The sequence below is a fragment of the Onychostoma macrolepis genome, chromosome 22 (assembly GCF_012432095.1).
Source record: "Onychostoma macrolepis isolate SWU-2019 chromosome 22, ASM1243209v1, whole genome shotgun sequence".
NCBI classification, from domain to species: Eukaryota; Metazoa; Chordata; class Actinopteri; order Cypriniformes; family Cyprinidae; genus Onychostoma; species Onychostoma macrolepis.
Window position 1 is genome coordinate 25474238 of NC_081176.1, and position 21032 is coordinate 25495269.

The 21032-nt window shown below is 36.1% G+C and overlaps 1 long non-coding RNA gene across 2 annotated transcripts; it reads right to left on the reverse strand.

Annotated features, from left to right (window-relative positions):
* Positions 1–1321: 1321 nt before the first annotated feature.
* Positions 1322–20271, reverse strand: LOC131530546 (uncharacterized). 2 transcript variants are annotated; one of them, XR_009268417.1, is made up of 3 exons: positions 19654–20271; positions 19259–19483; positions 1322–1839 (listed from the first exon to the last, which is right to left on the reverse strand). It is a non-coding gene; the product is annotated as an uncharacterized LOC131530546 (long non-coding RNA). The 2 variants fall into 2 exon arrangements; XR_009268416.1 differs by having other exon boundaries at positions 19619–20271.
* Positions 20272–21032: the final 761 nt, after the last annotated feature.

Consider the following 21032-nt stretch of genomic DNA (forward strand, 5'->3'; position numbering starts at 1 on the left):
GATAAGCCAAAACATTTTGACCTGTGAAGCAAATATTGCAGTGAAACAATCAGTTCTCATAATCAACATGTTGAATGCAAGAGAAATGAGCAGAAATAAAAATCTGAACCACTTTGACAGGGGCCTGGGTCACAGTATCACTGAAACAGTAAGTCTTGTGGGTTGCTCCAGGTCAGCAGTGGTGAGAATTTAGCAGCAGTGGTCCGTGGTGGGACAAACCAGGGTGTTGGACTCATCACTGCATGAGGGCAACTAAAGTTATCTAGTCTGAGCCAACAGAAGCAGCACAAGTCACACAAAATCTTAATATAGATATATTTTTAGTGTTATATATGTTATGCAGTTATTGCATATAGGCTCTAGGGGGCAGTGTGTGAAAAAGTAAGTCAAGTTGATTTATGAAATTTTGAAAGCAGAAGTCTGATAAATATCTGTTGTGTTTAATTTAATGAGTGGTGCTTGAGAGGAAAACTCTTAACAGCAGGATGAGAGAAGAGCCCACTTCCATGTGTTCATGTTATTCAGGGGCCAACAAACGACTGGGGCCCTTAGAGACCATTAAAGAGGATGGTTATGATGAGGGGACATTTATTTGGAGTTCAAACATTGATTATTTTTAATAACTCTATTCAAATGTGCACACCACTTATATTATGTTTACAGGTCATCTCTACTGTGACCTGCAGAGACACTGAAATGACAGAAATGAGTCTAAATACAATCAGTGTAGCACTTTGATTTCTTCATTCATTCTTATATAAATTAAAAACATTAATAAAAGTATATAATACAAACAAAAGTGGAAAATCTGGTTTTGGTTTGCAATATACAGTACATATAAAACCTAAACCTGATGTGTTTAAAATTACTGTACACATGCCAACATACATTATTTTCAATTAATGTTTGTGGATGCTTTTGGTTTTTTTTCTGAAAGGCTTTTGATTAATAATTATAATTACCCTGATTTTGATTGTTATTATGTTTGGTGGTAAAAGTTTTCTGAAGAAGCACAAAAAAAAAAAAAAAAAGACAAAATGAAAACTCTGTAACGTGTCTGCCCTGTCTGAAGTTGGTTTAGTTCCTGTCCTCATTAGTTAATTATCTGTCATTGTCCCCACGTGAGTTTAATTACGTTGTTTGCTCTTTTGTTCCTGTTCCTTTAGAAGTCCTCAGTTTCCCCCCTGTGTTTGTGGGATCTTAATGTAATAAACTGGGAAAAGTGTGTTGAAGCCGTTTCGTTCTCCCGTCTTTTATTTGCATTCAGTTATATTGACCACAACCACAAAACCCGTAACAAACTCAAAGTAATGCAAAATAGTACTTTTGTATTTCTGTTTAATTTTATCACAGATGTACTCATGGTTTAAAGAAGGTGTTGAAAAAATAAAGCTCATTGAGGTCAGGGGTCATTTGGGGTCTCATAAAACAATAAAGCTCATTTGATAAGCATTTAACACTTCAGTTATAGTAAACATTAATTGCTACAGACATATTTATTAAGTAAGGTTCTTGGCTTCTGTCTTATTCAGTTCATGTAAACATACAGTTGCTGTGTATGTGAGTATTCTCAAAAAAATATGAAAAACTATGACAAAAGCTGTTTTAAAAGGGTGAGCAATATTGCAATACTGTTAAAACATAAACCTGTTTTGTCTAAAACTTTACATAGTATAATGTAAATTTCTCCATGCATCTCGCCACAGTTCAGAGTCATATATTTAAAGTGTCTTTTTGCTGAACTCTCAAACATTCCTGCTGTCATTGCGTCTCAATACATTGTCTTTATCATCACTGTCAAGTACATCAAGAATGCAGATCTGACGTCTTCATTCTGACCTGAAAGAGAGAATCAAAGGTCAAACATGCAGCCTTTTCATAAATTTGCAATTCAGATTTCATTCAAATTGGTTTATAGGCATATCAGCACACATATTTGGTTTTGTGTTTTTCCTTCATGGTTACATTAATCAAATTGAACTTTTTGGCCCACATTTGTTGTATATCTATTATCATTAATATGTCTCTTCAGTTTGACATATTATTCATCCAACAAATACCTAGCATGCAAAAACAGGGCATTTTGAATTGTATGTATTATATCATTGCTGTGTTGTGTTTCTGTATTATATGGTTATGATAGCACTTAAGTTTGTTCTGATAGTGATCAGACTGGTTCTCAAATACATAGATACGTGTCATTTAGTTTGAGTGTCAGCTGATGTTTTACATTCACTGAGGCTTGGAGTTACTGTGATGACAAAACACGGCCGATGTAAAACTTTGAAGGGAATATTGATATCTAAAATATTGTTGCCATGGTAATATGTCAAAGTTGAATATTCTTTTCCGGTGATTTTGAGGCAGATAACATGCTTAGAATTCCATGAAACTCAATACACATATCCGTATTAATAATAGTTAGACACCGGAAAAAGCTCATAAATGGGCGTGGAAGAGGCACTCTATAGCGCCACCTTTTGTCAAAAGTGGGGGGTTAGTTTTAGCTACAGACACCAAACTCGGTACATAAATTGTTCTTATTAAGCCGGACAACTTTCTAATTTACAGTCATTAGCTACGACCAACAAGAAGTCGGCTATTTTTATTTGAATGTTTGTTTTTTGAGAAAACAGGCTGTAAATAAACTCATACTCCTCCAAGCAGAAACAAGTAGTTCACACCAAACTTTGTCAACATGATGCCAATATACTGAAGATTTTAAATTGCGGACGGATTTAGGATATCTCGAACGGTGTGGTAATGGTGATTTATTAAAGTAACAGTAAAACAAATAGCAGTAATTTTCTTATATCTTTAAAGTGCAGTTTCCAAACACTTCAAAACTTTTTACATAAATATAACAAATCATTCTGAGGAAACATGCTTAGTTTCAAAAATGTATCATGCTCAGGGGCCACAAAACAATTAAAACTATAAGTGAAATTGGTTTAAAGGTGAAGAGTGTAATACTAAGGATGACCACCAGATGGAGGCATGACCTTATTTTTCATGAGCTGCCTGTCTTTGTATCAGAATGAAAAAGAATGCATAGAATCATCTGAAATGCTCTGTACTCTCAGTATTCTTTACACACACACACACACACACACACACACACACACACACACATATATATACAGGTGCTGGTCATATAATTATAATATCATCAAAAAGTTGATTTATTTCACTAATTCCATTCAAAAAGTGAAACTTGTATATTATATTCATTCATTACACACAGACTGATATATTTCAAATGTTTATTTCTTTTAATTTTGATGATTAGAGCTTACAGCTCATGAAAGTCAAAAATCAGTATCTCAAAATATTAGAATATTTACATTTGAGTTTGAATAAATGACCATCCCTACAGTATAAATTCTGGGTATCTCTTGTTCTTTGAAACCACAATAATGGGGAAGACTGCTGACTTGGCAATGATCCAGAAGATGAACATTGACACCTTCCACAAAGAGGGTAAGACACAGAGGGTCATTACTGAAAGGTGTGGCTGTTTACAGAGTGCTGTATCAAAGCATATTAAATGCAAAGTTGACTGGAAGGAAGAATTTGGGTAGGAAAAGGTGCACAAGCAACAGGGATGACTGCAAGCTTGAGAATACAGTCAAGCAAAGCCGATTCAAACACTTGTGAGAGCTTCACAAGGAGTGGACTGAAGCTGGAGTCAGTGCATCAAGAGTCACCACGCTCAGACGTCTTCAGGAAAAGGGCTACCAAGCCACTTCTGAACCAGAGACAACGTCAGAAGCATCTTAACTGGGCTGTGGAGAAAAAGAACTGGACTGTTGCTCAGTGGTCCAAAGTCCTCTTTTCAGATGAAAGTAAATTTTACATTTCATTTGGAAATCAAGGTCCCAGAGTCTGAAGGAAGAGTGGAGAGGCACAGAATCCATGTTGCTTGAAGTCCAGTGTGAAGTTTCCACAGTCTGTGATGATTTGGGCTGCCATGTCATCTGCTGGTGTTGGTCCACTGTGTTTTCTGGTGTCCACAGTCAATGCAGCCATCTACCAGGAAATTTTAGAGCACTTCATGCTTCCTTCTGTTGACAAGCTTTATGGAGATGCTGATTTTATTTTCCAGCAGGACTTGGCACCTGCACACACTGCCAAAGGTACCAAAAGCTGGTTCAATGACCATAGTGTTACTGTGCTTGACTGGCCAGCAAACTCGCCTGACCTGACCCCCATAGAGAATCTATGGGGTATTGTCAAGAGGAAGATGAGAGACACCAGACCCAACAATGCAGATGAGCTGAAGGCCACTATCAGAGCAACCTGGGCTCTCATAACACCTGAGCAGTGCCACAGACTGATCGACTCCATGCCACGCCGCATTGCTGCAGTAATTCAGGCAAAAGTAGCCCCAACTAAGTATTGAGTGCTGTACATGCTCATACTTTTCATTTTCATACTTTTCAGTTGGCCAGGATTTCTAAAAATCCTTTCTTTGTATTGGTCTTAAGTAATATTATAATATTTTGAGATACTGATTTTTGACTTTCATGAGTTGTAAGCTCTAATCATCCAAATTAAAATAAATAAACATTTGAAATATATCAGTCTGTGTGTAATGAATGAATATAATATACAAGTTTCACTTTTGAATGGAATTAGTTAAATAAATCAACTTTTTGATGATATTCTAATTATATGACCAGCACCTGTATATAATTATCTTTTTTTTTTAAATAGTTATAGAATATTAAAAGTATTTGTAACAATATACATTAAGGTCTCTTTGGTTAACATAAGTTATTACATTAATTAACATGAACTAAAAAGGAACAATATAATTTAAAATCATTTATTAATCTTATTTAATGTTAGTTAATACCAAGGGTGTAATACCAAGGATGACCACCAGATGGAGGCATAGCATTACATTTCAAGAGCTGCCTGTATGTCTATCAGAATGAAAATTAATGCATAGAATCAGCTGAAATGTTCTGTACTGTCAATATTATTTTACATATATATATATATATATATATATTATAGTGATAGAATATAACAGAATAGAATAGAATAGAATATAAAAAGCATGGGTTACAATTTACATTAAGGTCTCTTTGGTTAACATAAGTTATTACATTAAGTAACATGAACTAAAAAGGAACAATATAATTTAAAATCATTTATTAATCTTATTTAATGTTAATTAACTCTAACATTAAAAATATTAATTTTATGTTAATTCACAGAACATAAACTAATGTTAAGATACAACTTTAAATTTTAATAATGTATTAATAAATTTTTAACTTAACATTAATTAACATTAATAAATATTATGTAATTATTGTTCATGTTAACTAGTATAGTTCAAGAACATAGTTTTTAACATTAGTTAATTCAAAACTAACAAACTAAGTATGAACAACATATATTTTACTATATTTCTTTGTGTTAGTAAAAAAATATTTATGTTAGTTCATGGTACTGCAACTGATGTACATTAACAAGAAATTAATTAAAAATGTAGTAGTCAATTTTGAACATATCATTAACCAAGATTCATAAATGCTATAAAAAGTTGCTGTAACTCAGGCAAGCAATGTCCGATCTGCCCCAAACTTCACACGTTTCATAGGAGTTCAGTCCTGAACACATCTGCATGCTCATATTCAGATATAGTCATAGCGCCACCTGCTGGCAACAGGAAGTGACATGTTTAACACTGTAATGGACTCCTAGGTGCATATTAAAAAGTGTCAACAAGTGATAAATAGGCTGGCAGCATGCTACAAGCATACTAAAACATGCTAGCAACACTTAGCTAAGTGCTAAAGCATGCTAGTAATGCAGTGAAACAGGAAGTTGCTGTAACTCAGGCATGCTGTGTTCAATCTGCCCCAAATTTAACAAGTTTGATAAGAGGCCTGTCCTGAACACATCTACATTCCGTGATTCGGGTACAGTCATAGCGCCACCTGCTGGCAACAGGAAGAGACATGTTTAACACTGTAATGGACTCCTAGGTGCATATTAAAAAGTGTCAACAAGTGATAAATAGGCTGGCAGCATGCTACAAGCATACTAAAACATGCTAGCAACACTTAGCTAAGTGCTAAAGCATGCTAGTAATGCAGTGAAACAGGAAGTTGCTGTAACTCAGGCATGCAGTGTCCAATCTGCCCCAAATTTTACAAGTTTGATAAGAGGCCTGTCCTGAACACATATACATTCCGTATTTGGTTATAGTCATAGCGCCACCTGCTGGCAACAGGACGTGACATGTTTTAGACTGTGATGCACTATTAGCAACACATTAAAATATGCCATTGTGTGCTAAACATGTTAGCAACATGCTCAAACATGTTAGCAACACTTAGCTAAGTGCTAAAGTATGCTACTAACTCCATCAAAAGGAAGTTGTTGTAACTCAGGCATACAATGTCCAATCTGCCTCCAACTTCACATGTTTGATTACAGTCCTGGCCTGAAGACATCTACATGCTCACATTCGGTTATAGTTATAGCGCCACCTACTGACAACAGGAAGTGACATGTTTTACACAGTAATGGACTCCTAGGTGCATATTAAAAGTGTCAACAAGTGATAAATAGGCTGGCAGCATGCTACAAGCATACTAAAACATGCTAGCAACACTTAGCTAAGTGCTAAAGCATGCTAGTAATGCAGTGAAACAGGAAGTTGCTGTAACTCAGGCATGCTGTGTTCAATCTGCCCCAAATTTAACAAGTTTGATAAGAGGCCTGTCCTGAACACATCTACATTCCCGTATTCGGGTACAGTCATAGCGCCACCTGCTGGCAACAGGAAGAGACATGTTTAACACTGTAATGGACTCCTAGGTGCATATTAAAAAGTGTCAACAAGTGATAAATAGGCTGGCAGCATGCTACAAGCATACTAAAACATGCTAGCAACACTTAGCTAAGTGCTAAAGCATGCTAGTAATGCAGTGAAACAGGAAGTTGCTGTAACTCAGGCATGCAGTGTCCAATCTGCCCCAAATTTTACAAGTTTGATAAGAGGCCTGTCCTGAACACATATACATTCCCGTATTTGGTTATAGTCATAGCGCCACCTGCTGGCAACAGGACGTGACATGTTTTAGACTGTGATGCACTATTAGCAACACATTAAAATATGCCATTGTGTGCTAAACATGTTAGCAACATGCTCAAACATGTTAGCAACACTTAGCTAAGTGCTAAAGTATGCTACTAACTCCATCAAAAAGGAAGTTGTTGTAACTCAGGCATACAATGTCCAATCTGCCTCCAACTTCACATGTTTGATTACAGTCCTGGCCTGAAGACATCTACATGCTCACATTCGGTTATAGTTATAGCGCCACCTACTGACAACAGGAAGTGACATGTTTTACACAGTGATGCACTTTTAGCAACACTGTAAATTATGCCATTGTGTGCTAAACATGCTAGAATAATGGTCAAACATGCTAGCAACACTTACTAAATACTAAAACATGTTATTAATACCATGACACAGGAAGTTGTTGTAACTCAGGCATACAATGTCTTATCTGCCCCAAACTTCACACTTTTTATTTATAATAGTCCTGGCCTAAACACATCTGAAGGCCAATATTCAGTTATAATCATACTGCCACCTTCTGGCAACAGTAAATTACTTGTTTTAAACTAACTTAAACATGCAATGTTCAATCTTCACCAAACTTCATATGTTTGATAAATGTGCTGGCCTGAAGACATCTACATGCCAATTTCCAGTTATATACATAGCGCCACCTGCTGGCAACAGGAAATGGCTTGTTTTACACTAACTTAAACATGCAATGTCCAATCTGCACCAAACTTCACATGTTTGGTAAGAGTCATGGCCTGAAGACACCTAAAGGCCAATATTCAGTTATAATCATAGCGCCACCTTTTGGCAATAGGAAATGTCATGCTTTATAATAACTCAAACATACTACTTTCAATCTGCATCAAACTTCATATGTTTGATAAAAGTGCTGCCCTGAAGACATCTACATGCCAATATTCAGTTATAGACATAGCGCCACCAGCTGGCAGCAGGTTTGGCACATATAAATAACTTTGACATATTCCTCTATGTTTGCCTTTTTAAATGCATATTGCTCACGGTTCCCTCTCTCCTGAAGCAACCGGTCGGCGGTGAGCCCGGGTGCGAGGGCCCATTCATCGCTGCTTGCAGCTTTAATTTCTCTTGTAATTGTGTCTCTTTTTGCTAATTAAAACTAAAGGAATAAGCCTCATTAGCAGGCCAGTCTTATGAATCTCTATTGATATTGTTTGGAAAAGGGGAAACCTTTAAGTTGCTTATTTCAAATAGAAGCAAGGAGATAGTTATCTGAAATATGTTTCCTTCTGGATAAAGAATCCAGTCACGGGAAGGAGAGGACAGGTAGAAGATCCAGCAGGAAAATCAGCACTGAACAGGTGGCAGTGCTATCACAGTGTATTCAAGCTGACAAAACAAATGGCAACAGTGCTGGCAATATCACATATAGTCACTAACAAGATTATGACCTGAGCTGTAAACAGTATTGAGAGCACCTCTGGCACCTAACCCTTCTTGGGTTTAAGAATAACTTTACAATCCACTGGCATGAATTTCATGCAAGTGGTGTTAGTAGACAGTCCTTGCAAGTCCTCGACTCACTTCGCAGAAGTAGTACAGTCTCTTCAGTGAGAGTGCTTATAATTCAGCTGTCAGCAGTGGCTTGAATGGAGGCACTGCTAGAGCTTTATGTCCAAAATGTGCTTAATTGCACATAATGACTACATTTATGCACATAAACATAATGTTTACATTAATGCACATTTGTTGCCATGTGCTATTTGTCCCTTGAGTACTGTGTTGAATAGCATATTGTCAGAGCTGGGTAGTAACTGATTACATGTAATCTGGATTACGTAATCAGATTCCAAAAATTAAGTACTTGTAATTAGAGTAAGTTACATTTTAAAATACTCGTAATCAGACTACAGTTACCTTTTTATGGATTACATGATTACATATTATTCTCACAATAGCAATAAATTATTCATAATTCATTGATTCTCCTTAATTTCTCTTTTTCATTTTTAGAATTTTCCTTCCGATTATATACATATTATATATATAGTACAATTTTGTGGACATTCACACAAAGATCAGTCATTAGTCAGGTGGCGACAGCATTTGACCACTGAATTTACAAAAATCATTTCAGGTTTAAGAAGGGTTTCAACATTGCATCATCTACTGATGAACACATTCAATTTTATTTGAATTATTACTCTGTAGATTTTTTTAACCATGTATTATTAATTATGACTAATTAAAATGCACATATTCACATTATTTCTTAGTTTTTTTTAATCTGAACCTTATTCACCAAATAGCCTATATTTGCTTTAAGTACCCCTGAGATTTTAAAATAAATATTTCAATAATTAAGTATCACATGGCATGCAGGTAAACAAAAATATTTTATATTTTTTAGTAAGTGTTATTACTATAGTTATTACTATAAGTGTTGTTTTTATTTAAAACAAAGACTATAGAAATACAAAGACGGTTCACTCTTATACTTATGAATGGGAGAAACTGCAATGTGCAATATGGAGGAATAGTCCCACCTTATAGTACCAAATTTTCCATAGAAACATGGGGCACATTCAAGCCCAAACCTGGTTTCCGGGATGAACGACATGTATATAAACCACGCCGTATTAAAGAGACAGCTCGCACAATGGGTCCAAGTAAAGTCGTTTACAAATGTGTCTGCTGCAGCTCGGTATACGCAACAATTGAAGATATTAGAAGACATGTTTGTCGTAAGAGTTTTATAGTAACAATATAGCATATCAACATGATGTAGTTTTTAGCTTCATTGCAAGGCAAGTTTATTTATATACCAAATTTCATACACAATGGTAATTAAGTGCTTTACACAAGAATGGACGGAAAGGGCTGTGACTGCAACATTGAGCATATTTTGCAGTATTAAACACGTATTTATACCGATTTCATCAGGCTCCGAAAATTCTTCAAAAAGAACACAAAGAATGGCCTTCTCAGCTGCCATAGTTGCAACTCTTGCGTCATCAGAACAGGGTGTTCAACGCACCAACGTTTCCATTTAAAAAACGTTTTGCAATGTTTTGACAATCCTGACTAGACCATCCAATGCACATATGACTCCGAATGCGCATTGGCCGGTCTGGCCTGAAAAATAAGCTTTTTAAACGCTATTTGACCATAAGAAACAACTTTCATGGGGCAATTAATTTCATATTTTTGTTGCGGATTTGACATGTAATTTAATTGTGAGTTCAGCAAACAGTTTTTGAGATTTCAGGATTCCCCCATTCATTAATTCATATCATCTTGTATGAGCTGCCTAGAGGCATTGCAAATATGGCCCCCAAGTGAAGAGACTTTCCTCGAGAGGGAGTTTGTTTTAAAATAATTTATTTTCATTTTTTTTTATGATTTAATGAATTGTCAGCTTTTCATTAAACTCACAACCCCCCTGCAGTTCCTTTACAAACCCTAGTTTGGGAAACCTTGATGTAATATGTTTGATGCACTTCATGTTGTAAATTACAATGAATGGAACAAGTTTTCTTACTCTTTGCATTTTTTACATCATTATGGTACAAGATAATGCTATTTAAATCAATGTGATGAACGAGTTAAATCAAAAGTAATCTAAAAGTAATCTGATTATATTACCTATAATGTGTCACCTGAATGTGTAATGTAACGGATTATGTTACTGACTACAATTTTTGTCATGTAATTTGGAATCAGTAACGGATTACAATTTGTGAGTAATCTACCCAGCTCTGCATATTGTGTATATTGTTTATTGTATTGTGTATATCGTATTCTATTGCCTATTACGTATATCAGTGGTGTCTTTGGTGTGTGCATGGTGCATCACTTGTTTGCAGTGTTGGGGGTAACGCATTACAAGTAACGCGAGTCACGTAATAATATTACTTTTTTCAAGTAACTATAAGTAATGCATTACTTTTTAATTTACAAGAAAATATCTGAGTTACTTTTTCCCCATTTATTGACTGGCAGTGTGCTGTGTGAACATGCTGTTATACTGTAGTTCTAGACTAAATGTGAATATGCATTAATTCATCCCACTCGCAAAGAACAGATTTAATATTCATCAAAATGAATTATGACACAAAAGATGTGTCAGAATATGACACAAACCTGCAATAATTAAACATGTTAAACAACACAAATGCATCTAATCCCATTTTATTAACCAATGGTTGACCTTTGATGATCCAGTTCAACCATACTAACAAGCAATAATGACTTTAGATAAACTAACAATTGTGCTTCATTGTTTTTTTTTATTGCTGAAGAGTGTTGAACCATCTTCTCCTGCGTTCTACTTTACAGATGTGAATTTACTTTTCCTTCAGCCTGAGGTTTATTCATTACACTTTTTGGTGTGAAAGGGCTTTTACATTTGCTATAATTAGAACTTCTTGTATTAAAAACAATCAAGCCCTGTTCATATTTAAAAAGTAACGCAAAAGTAACGTAATGCATTACTTTCCATAAAAAGTAGCTAAGTAACGTAATTAGTTACTTTTTTAGGGAGTAACGCAATATTGTAATGCATTACTTTTAAAAGTAACTTTCCCCAACACTGCTTGTTTGTGTGTATCGGGTGGGCACCTGGGGGGTTGCTCCACCAGAGTTTCATTGTGCAATGACAAAGTACTTAAAGTCCTAAAGTCTAAAACCAAGTCCCAAGTGAGCAATGAGGAGGGAGTTTAACTGGTCATTGATTTGGAAATGAAAAATCATAATAGCGGCCACATACAAAGGTGTAGAGGGAGCATGACTGCTGTCTAATCGCTTCTGTAAAAAGAACTGACTAACACGGGACAATTCATCTGATCGTCAGCCTGCGTTCAGTCCACAAACATATTCCATTTATGTGCCTGGTAGAGGGTGCTTGTGCCTCAGTAATTGTGTTCAGCATTCACTGCCTGTGGCAGAATCTTTGGTGGCACTGGGCTTTGCTGTCCATGCAAGTTCACCAGCTTTGGATTGAGGTGCCATATTGTTGTCAGGAAACGACACCTCTGCCCATTCCATTGGGTCGTTTGTCCATTACTTTGCAAACAATCCAACCCAATACAGCTCAGTTTTTTCTATGTATCTTGCTCTGTCGAGTGGCAGAATTGATTCTACGCAGGCCATACTAGGTTAACCATGCTTTTCTAGGCAGGAGAAAGGATTGTTTTCCCCCACGAAATGACCCCAGCTATGATGAGACACCGACCGAGTCTATGGTGCAAAGCTGTTGAAAATCAGAGTTGCAGCACTCCCATAGACTTTGACGAGAACTGAGGAATGTGTAAGTAAAGCGTGTCATGGTGCAGCCAATAGTTCCAAACAACCAATAATTCCAGCATTGAACCCCATTCATTTCAGTGCTTCTCAAAGACACTCGCTGGTAGATTGAAGAAATTACTGCATTTTTAGACATTTTAACGCATTTGTTGACCTCCCGGGAATCTAGCCTGTAGTGGTATTTTATGTAGCATGTTATAGTTAATGTTTGTTGTTAGATAATAGGTAGTTAGACTATAATTGCAGTAACAGTTTTTAGTGTTTCTACTACCTTCTCTCATTGTAGGAGGTCGAATGAGTTTCTGTGAAGACTGCCCATTCAAAGAATAACTTTGATGTAACTTAAATAGTGCCTCACTAGATATTTTAAATAATAAAGACTTTCGCTAAATGCAATTGGTTGACTTGTTTATTTTAAACACTATTTTAAACGTCTTTTTGGGTTAAATTATATATTTGCTTGCATTCATTATCCCTTGTGTATGTGAATATCATAAAATAACATTAGGTTGTGAGTAATTAAACCTTTTTAAATGTAACTTCAAAAAAAAAAAGAAAAATCAAAACTTATCAAAATTGAGTGTTTGATAATGTCTAAATGTATATTAAAATGCAGAACCTAAAACAATTCAGTAAACAATTATGACCAGCAATACTCTTTTGAGCAATTGGACTAGAGCTGTACTATGTATAATTGATTAAATAGCCATACAGGCATCTAGTGGTTACGCCATGGCATTATACATATGAATATTATTTTTCTGGTTACCAAATGCCTCTAATTTGCTTCTTTGCATTGGAATTTAAAAATGGTTTCTCTTTTTTAACCTTAAATACTATAAGTATTATAAATGAATAAATATATTAGAAAATATAATATTATAATTTGTCATTCAGTACAAATAATCTCCTCAAAATATTAAGTAAATATTACTGAATTAAAATATAATTAATATATTTAATTTATAAAATTCCATTCGATATTCGACTGCAAAGGAGTGTAAGAACACGTAATGTTGTCTCTTTATCAGAATAAAATGCTGTAACGCGTGGTCAGAGATGTTTGGAACTATTGAGAGCTCCATGAACCACTTAACCATGTGGTGGCAAGATCAAAACATGTCGCAACTCTGGTTTTCAATGGCATTCCTTCTCCGATTACGTGAGTTTGACGGCGTGGGTATTATATACTTAAAGTCCACGTGAACCGGAAGTTGCTGCCAACTTTATTTTAGTGTAGTGGCGTATTTCCAACTGAAACGGAATATTTAATAGAGAGCAAGGTTTTATTTTTGCGCTCCTCCTCTCATCTTTCACTTGCAGCAATTTAATGGTTGGAGGGGTGTGGTTAAGCATATTCTGCCCAAGCCGTCAAACTGACGTCGTCAGAGAAGGAATGTTATTCCAGAACGGAAGTAAATGATTAGATTTTGGTTAAGGATTACCAAGACAAACATTTTTTTTTTTTCTTCAGTGGAACATCACCGCAGCGCCATTTTAGAGAGAATCCGCTGGATGCACCTAGCGTACGCAGTTCTGTGTCCGCCGCAATGCAAGGATACGTCTTCTACACGTATTTACGCTTTGTACAAAAACAGTGTATCGCTGCATTGCGGCACAGAACTGCGTACGCTATGTGTGTCCAGCGGATTCTCTCCAAAATGGCGCTACGGTAATGTTATTCTTGTAGCTTCATAACGTTATGGTTGAACCACTGATGGCAGATGGAGTATTCTGATGATGTCTTTCATACTTTTCTGGACCTCGACAGTGAAAATCGTTTGGCAGTCAACGGGACAGTCACAAGCCTCCCGTTTTTCATCTAAAATATCTTAAATTTTGTTCCGAAGACGAACAAAGCTTTTACGGGTTTGGAACGACATGGAGGTAAGTGATTAATGACAAAATTTTTATTTTGGGGTGGAGTAACCCTTTAAGCCCCGGTCACACTAGACTTTGAGCATGCAAAATTCCCTCAGATGCTGCAACGGTCGTTATATGACGTCATGCTCTGCAGCGTCTTTTTAAAAAGTTAAATTCAACATGACAAATAATAATACATCTAAAATGTAAAAGCATACAATCTACTACACTTTCCCGCAGCACTGCAGTTTTAAATTTATGTTCTTTTAAATTAGCTACAAGGTCATGCTGTGACGTATCGATCTGCCATTGGTCACACGGTGTCACGTGATGCGAATTCGCATGGCAGAGATCACCAAGCTCGAACTTTGGAACGCAGCGAAATGCGAAAACTTTTCACATGGGCTTGCATTTCCGGTCTGATGCATTTCACATGCATATTGAATGTAAGTCAGTGGAACAAAAAGTGCAGTGTGACCGCGCCTTCAATGCGGCGCCGCAAAAAAACGGCTGCCACCTGACAAAAGCAATGCATTCTGGTTAGAAAATTTGTCCGACTTTGATCAGTGCTGCAGCCTCCTTATGATCACATCACATCAAAGTACTGTGAGAGCCAAACGAGACCAGCCGCCGAGGTCTGGCGCTGCAGTTGCTCAAAATTGGCTGTGAAAGCCTTGATGACGACGCACTTTTTCCTCATTGGTCAGATTCTGTGATGATGACAAGGACGACGTGTGTTGCACGTAAAATATAAAAGCCATTAATGACGTTGGTTCAGCACATGGAAAGCACAAATTGTCCAACCTGGCGACATGGGCCCTGTCCCAAATGGAACACTTCTGGTCGACTCTTACTGACATACAATGGCCACCACGTGCTCGTGTCCGTTAAGTCCACAAGACCATCTAATGGCCCATTCGTCATTTTAGCATTCATAAGTGTGCTTGCGAGTGCTATGCTATGCTCCCTCAATCCACACTTCCAGTTCACACGGATTTTAAGATGGGTTTGTGGGTTAAATAATTTCAAAAAATGTTTTTCAAAATTAAATTTAAAGTGAGAGAGATAGATCGAATGAACGTCTTGTCCGAGTAGCTCAAAACTTGCACTTTTTTATGTTATAGCCTAATATTTTACTTTGCGTTACAGTTTAATGATTTTTCTAATGATATTTCTAACAAGGAAAGACTTTTTATTTCATCAGAAATCATGTCTATTTTTGAAAGGCTATCTATGGAGAAACATGCCGTCGGGTGTAGTTCCAGCATCTACCAGCAGCGACTAACCAGAGGTAAAACAGTGGCTGTGGGAGCGACTGTATATTGACATTTTGTTTTTTGTTTTTTTTCCCCACTCTTCGTGAAAAAAAAAAATCAGTCGTGACTTTTTATTTTGTTGTTGATGCGAATAGATACAAAAAAAATTATATTTGCTAATCTAAAAGTTTTTTCTTGTTTTTTTTTAAACCCATGTCTGTATGACGATTTCCGCTACCCGGAAACGGTAACAGAGTTAAGTACTTTCTGTTTCCAAAGAAAAGTAGTATCGTGGAAATTATGTACAAGCTAAATTAATTATATAGGGGCAACATGATCATCGGGTATGTTCATAATTTCTTCTTGATATTCGGTTTTCACACGAGCCGTTCATCCCATACATTTCAGATCTGATCTGCCGCGATATGTACAAAAAGTGAAAGTTTGCTCGCTCGTATTTGGCCTAGTTTATTTCTATCCTCACTTAAACTAGCATTAACAAACAAACAAATCCTTTCAAGGTCTTTAATGCATTAATTATGGTTTGATTAATTAGCCATTAGCGAGTTGCAGGTTATCTGTTTTAGCCATTAGCATTAGCATGTTGTATTGTTTTTGTGTCGTGGTGCATGTGCTGTTATTTTTATTTGATAGTAATTCGATTGACTGAGTCTTACAGTGCATTCAAAATATTAAAGATTTTACCAGGAGGGTAAGACAGGTGAAGATGCTCCCTTATGAACAACAACATTTACTGTTAAATCATATTTAGCATCTACAGAATAATTAGGCCTATACAACATCCAGTATAGTGTTACGGGACATAAATGGAAGCATTTGTTAATTTAGTTGTAATTGTGTGCATTTTGAAATTTTAGTTAACATTTACAACCCATTTAATGTCTATTTTATAAATATTATATATTAATATATATAAAAAGAAGAAATTTAATTTTCCACATAAAAATTATATTTGTACTAAGTCAAGGTTGAATAAGAGTAATTATTTGACAAGTGTTTCAAGTCTATGCAGGGTTTCATTACTTGGAATGAACACAATTTCTGTGACACAATTTGTCAATGTATATCAGGCAAATTAACCACAAAACTGATATTATAAGTTTTAATGGCAATTAGTGACTTTCCATCATACTTTTAGTTTGTTCAACTTGTAAACAAATTTTGCCTACCTTGTTCTTGTGATTTATATTGACATCACAGCTAGTCAGACAGTGATCAGTTCTGCGCATCTCAAACAAGCCTTTTTCCAATGTCAAGCTGTACTGGCTAAGATTAAGGAAGTTAACATAACTTTTTGTGTGTGTTTCTACAGTTGCTGTTTCATCTGTGTGCTTGCAGTGCTTATAAACAAAGGTGAGCATCTGAACTAAATTTGAATGATAAATCCATGCCTCATGTATAAATGCTGGATTATGTGTTTACAATTACAGTTTGTATCATTTCAGTGTCTCTGGATGTCACAGTTGAGGCTGATAATGGCGGTTCTGTTGTCCTGCCGTGTTCTTCAGCTGAACATGATCTTAAACTTCAAGACATTGATGTGTTTTGGAGAGACAAAGACAGTGAGATTATTTATAATTTAATTAAAGGTACAGATAATTTAGAGTCACAGGACCCACGGTATAAGAATAGAGCGCAATCTTTCCCTGACGAGTATAAGAGGGGAAATTTCTCCATCAAACTCATCAACCTCACTCACGCTGATGCAGGAGACTTCAACTGCTATATCACACCCTCAAATGAACAGGAGTCTGTACACCTGATCATCAAAGGTGGGTAAAAATAGTTAATTTATGTTTGAAGTTTTAAATTAAAAACAGCTTGAATCTTTCTGTATACAATATGAATTGTTTTGTTACTGTTTTACACAGCGTAGTAATGTTTTTTTTTTTTTTCTGATCTTGTTTTGTTGCAGAAACAACAGCAAAAAATGAAAACCAATCCACTGAAGAAGAAAAAGAGTACCAAAAACACAATTAGACTGGTGGATGATATTACTGATCTGTGTTTGCCTTTTACTTGTAATAATTTTGCCTCTAGCCTATTTCAAATGTAAGCAGAGAAAAAGAACTCAAGCTCCCATATAGAAGGAACCGTGGCAAACTCAGGGTTCCCACGCTACTTGAAAACAAACATAGGTCCTTGGAAGTGCTTGAATTAAATTTGGTTTATGGCACTATTTCAAAAATTGTCCTTAAAGACAGAAAGAAACTGCACTAATGATTGCGGGTGGAGATTGGGTTGTACGAAAAAACTTAGTGTGTATTGATGCGCAGCCTAGATCCCTGCAAGGCACAGTTTTCTTAAGCTTGCTCCCGCTGAATTTCTGACCATTACCGCCCACTCCTGCAAACATTCTAATATTGTATATAATTTTCGCACATCAGGGAGCCGCTATCAAAATGCAGGATATTGAAATCGCATTTTAATGAGCTCTCGCTTTTCACTTTCGATTTTGCGATCACGTGCACTCTGTGTAAATTGAGCACAGTGCATGCATAATTATTAGGCACATTGATATTGATCTTTTTTTTTTTTTTTTTTCAAGCACATTTTACCAATTCCAAACCACATCAATCTTAATAACTACTATTCATTTTGTATTTAATCATTTATAAATGATATATAATTGTCCATGAAGGCTGGAAGTGAAAAACCTTGCAGTGTGAAACAAGCATTACACCGTTTTGTGCCGTTATGCTCTTGCTGACACCAATCATTGTGCACTGCTTGTTCTTACTGTATAACAATGAGATTGTGAAACACTCAAACAGGAACATGTGTGTTGGCCAGAATAAATGTATTTTTTATTTCTATGTATTTGTTAATATTATAAAATATCACATGCACGTTTCCATGGGTGAACGATTTTCTGTTGAATTCTGCAGATTAATTTAATTCTGCAATTATTTTTCTTTTTGTAAGGTTTCATAGAATGTATTAATGAGAGCTTCTTTCCCCTTACTTAAGGCCTTATACTGCTGCCAAGCCCAACATGTCTTAATAATAATCAATACATTTAAGCCTTAGTTTTTTTGTGTTTTAAGAATGGACAAGGTGCTATAATAGATCCAAGTCTGCTTCATTTTATTTTATGTATTTATTCATTCATTTAAAAAAAACTGGATTTTTTTAGACATGGATGTCATCTCAGTGAAGGACAAAGTAACTTATGGATATTGTTATTTCTAAGAATATGAGGGAGTCAAAGTTTTAACAACTAAGAACAGGAACTAAACATGAAACTTCTCTTTAGGGAAGAATGTGTTTTCCAACCGTGAGAGACTCTCTTTTGGTTTATTCTGCTATTTCGGGTCTTATTTTATGTTCATGTTCAGAGTCTCAAAGCTATTCACCAGTGTTTAATGTTATGTTTTATTGAAAATAAAAAGTTTCAAAGTTCTTCTAATAATTATGCATTTACAGTGAACTGGATCAAACAACATACACTTACACAATTTGACAATATATGCTGTATAAAGTAAAATCAATTTATTATGATATCGAACTAGGAACAATATTGTTTTGTTTAGTCACTTATTTTATGATGATATTATTATTAAAATACTCGAGTGCTACCCTACACAATGACTCCTGTGATCTCCAATTTCTGGAAAAACTGATTTGACATTTATGGTTCCTGATATCTCCACATTATACATTATAAAATAAGAGTTGGATGTGTCCTAATCTCATTCTGTAGAAATAGCATCAAATAATGAGAAAATAAACTTACATGAGTTTGAGAGGGAAGCTTCCTGTCGTAACTCCTCTTGAAAAAACAAAAAAAAACTATGTTGTATTCTGGATCCTGAAAAGTGAAACTTTTCTCTGAACAATATTTTTTTTGTATTTTTGTTGTCACTCAATACTCTGTCATAACCTGACTTCAGTTTATCATCACTGTATGAGTATGAACAAGAATGCAGATCTTCCAGTTACACCCTGAGCTGCAGAGGAACTGAAAGGGATGAATAGAGAACAGAAAATCACAGGGAATTATATGGCACAATGTCACCTGTCAAGGGGTAGGAGATATTAGACAGCATGTGAACGGTCAGTTCTTGAATTTCATGTGTAGGAAGTAGAAAAATACCTGGGTTTTCCTGGTAGGCAGTAATAAGTACCTACCAAAAGTGATGCAAGGAAGAAGAACTGGTTTCAGGGTCATGGGCGCCCAAAGCTCATTGATGCACATGCAGGGCCGTGTTATCCTAATGGGCAGCATGGGCTGCAGCCCGAACACTAGGGGGCCCCCCCGAGACAATTCTCTTTTGCGTTTTAAATAGGGTTGCCAACCATTCCATATAATCCGAAATCCTCCTGTATTTAAGGCATCAGAGAAGCGTTCCGGAATACAGTTTGTCCCGTATTTGCAGGCATTTGCCGTACGACCACCAGGGCTGTCCAAACTCGGTCCTGGGGGGCCGGTGTCCTGCAGAGTTTAGCTCCAACCCTAATTAAACACACCTGAAGCAGCTAATCAAGCTCTTAATAGGCATACTAGAAACTTCCATGCAGTTGTGTTGAGGCAAGTTGGAGCTAAACTCAGTTTGGACAGCCCTGACCTAGACCATAAAAATAACAAATGAATTATTGTTTTTACAAAATCATTGTTTGAATTGCAAACGTAGCTGCTCCCCGTTGTAAGGCTTGGAGGGGCCAGGACAATTTTTAATATAACTCCGATTGGATTCGTCTGAAAGTAAAAAAGTCATATACACCTAGGATGCTTTGAGGGTGAGCAAAACACAGGCTAATTTTCCTTTTTGGGTGAACTGACCCTTTAATGTTAATCAAAAAAAAAAAAAAAAAAAATGTAGTTGCTAAATGTTTACATGTTAAATAAACCTACTGTATTTGCAAAACGAGTTCATTTAATTTGTATCTCTATCGTATTTTTCTTAGGCTTATGATACACAGGGAAACATTTTGAGCAATTTTGCCAGGCAACTTTTTTTGAGCAGTGTTGCTTGGGAACTTTCCCATTTAAGGATTTAATTGAGGAATTCTCTTTGAAGAAGAGTAGGAAGAAGCCCTTTCAGCGGTGAGTGATATTTAATTAATTTTATTTGCTGGACTGTTTCTGATTTGTAAGATTATTACTCAATGATATTGTTTAAGTTATGTAAATAATTTTTAGCCTACTATGGGATTATAATGTGCGCATATTGTTTGGTTATTTTTATTTCTCGTGTGCACGTTTATTTCAGAACATACGCGTCTTTATATGCTGTTTGTTCATTGAAGATAACCGGCATATGGGGGCATATGTGTTAGCCCAGGGCCCACAAAGGATTAATGTGGCACTGTGCACATGGGGAGCAAAAGCTAGAAATTACTGAAAAATATAATGCTGGACATGAGAGAAAGGTGTCAGGACAGTGCATCACAGTTTGTAGCCACAGACCAGGCAGAGTGCCCATGAGACCCCTGTCCACTGTCAAATGACGCAATGTGATGCTCTGCTGGGAAACCTTGGGTTCTGGCATTGATGTGGACATATAGCA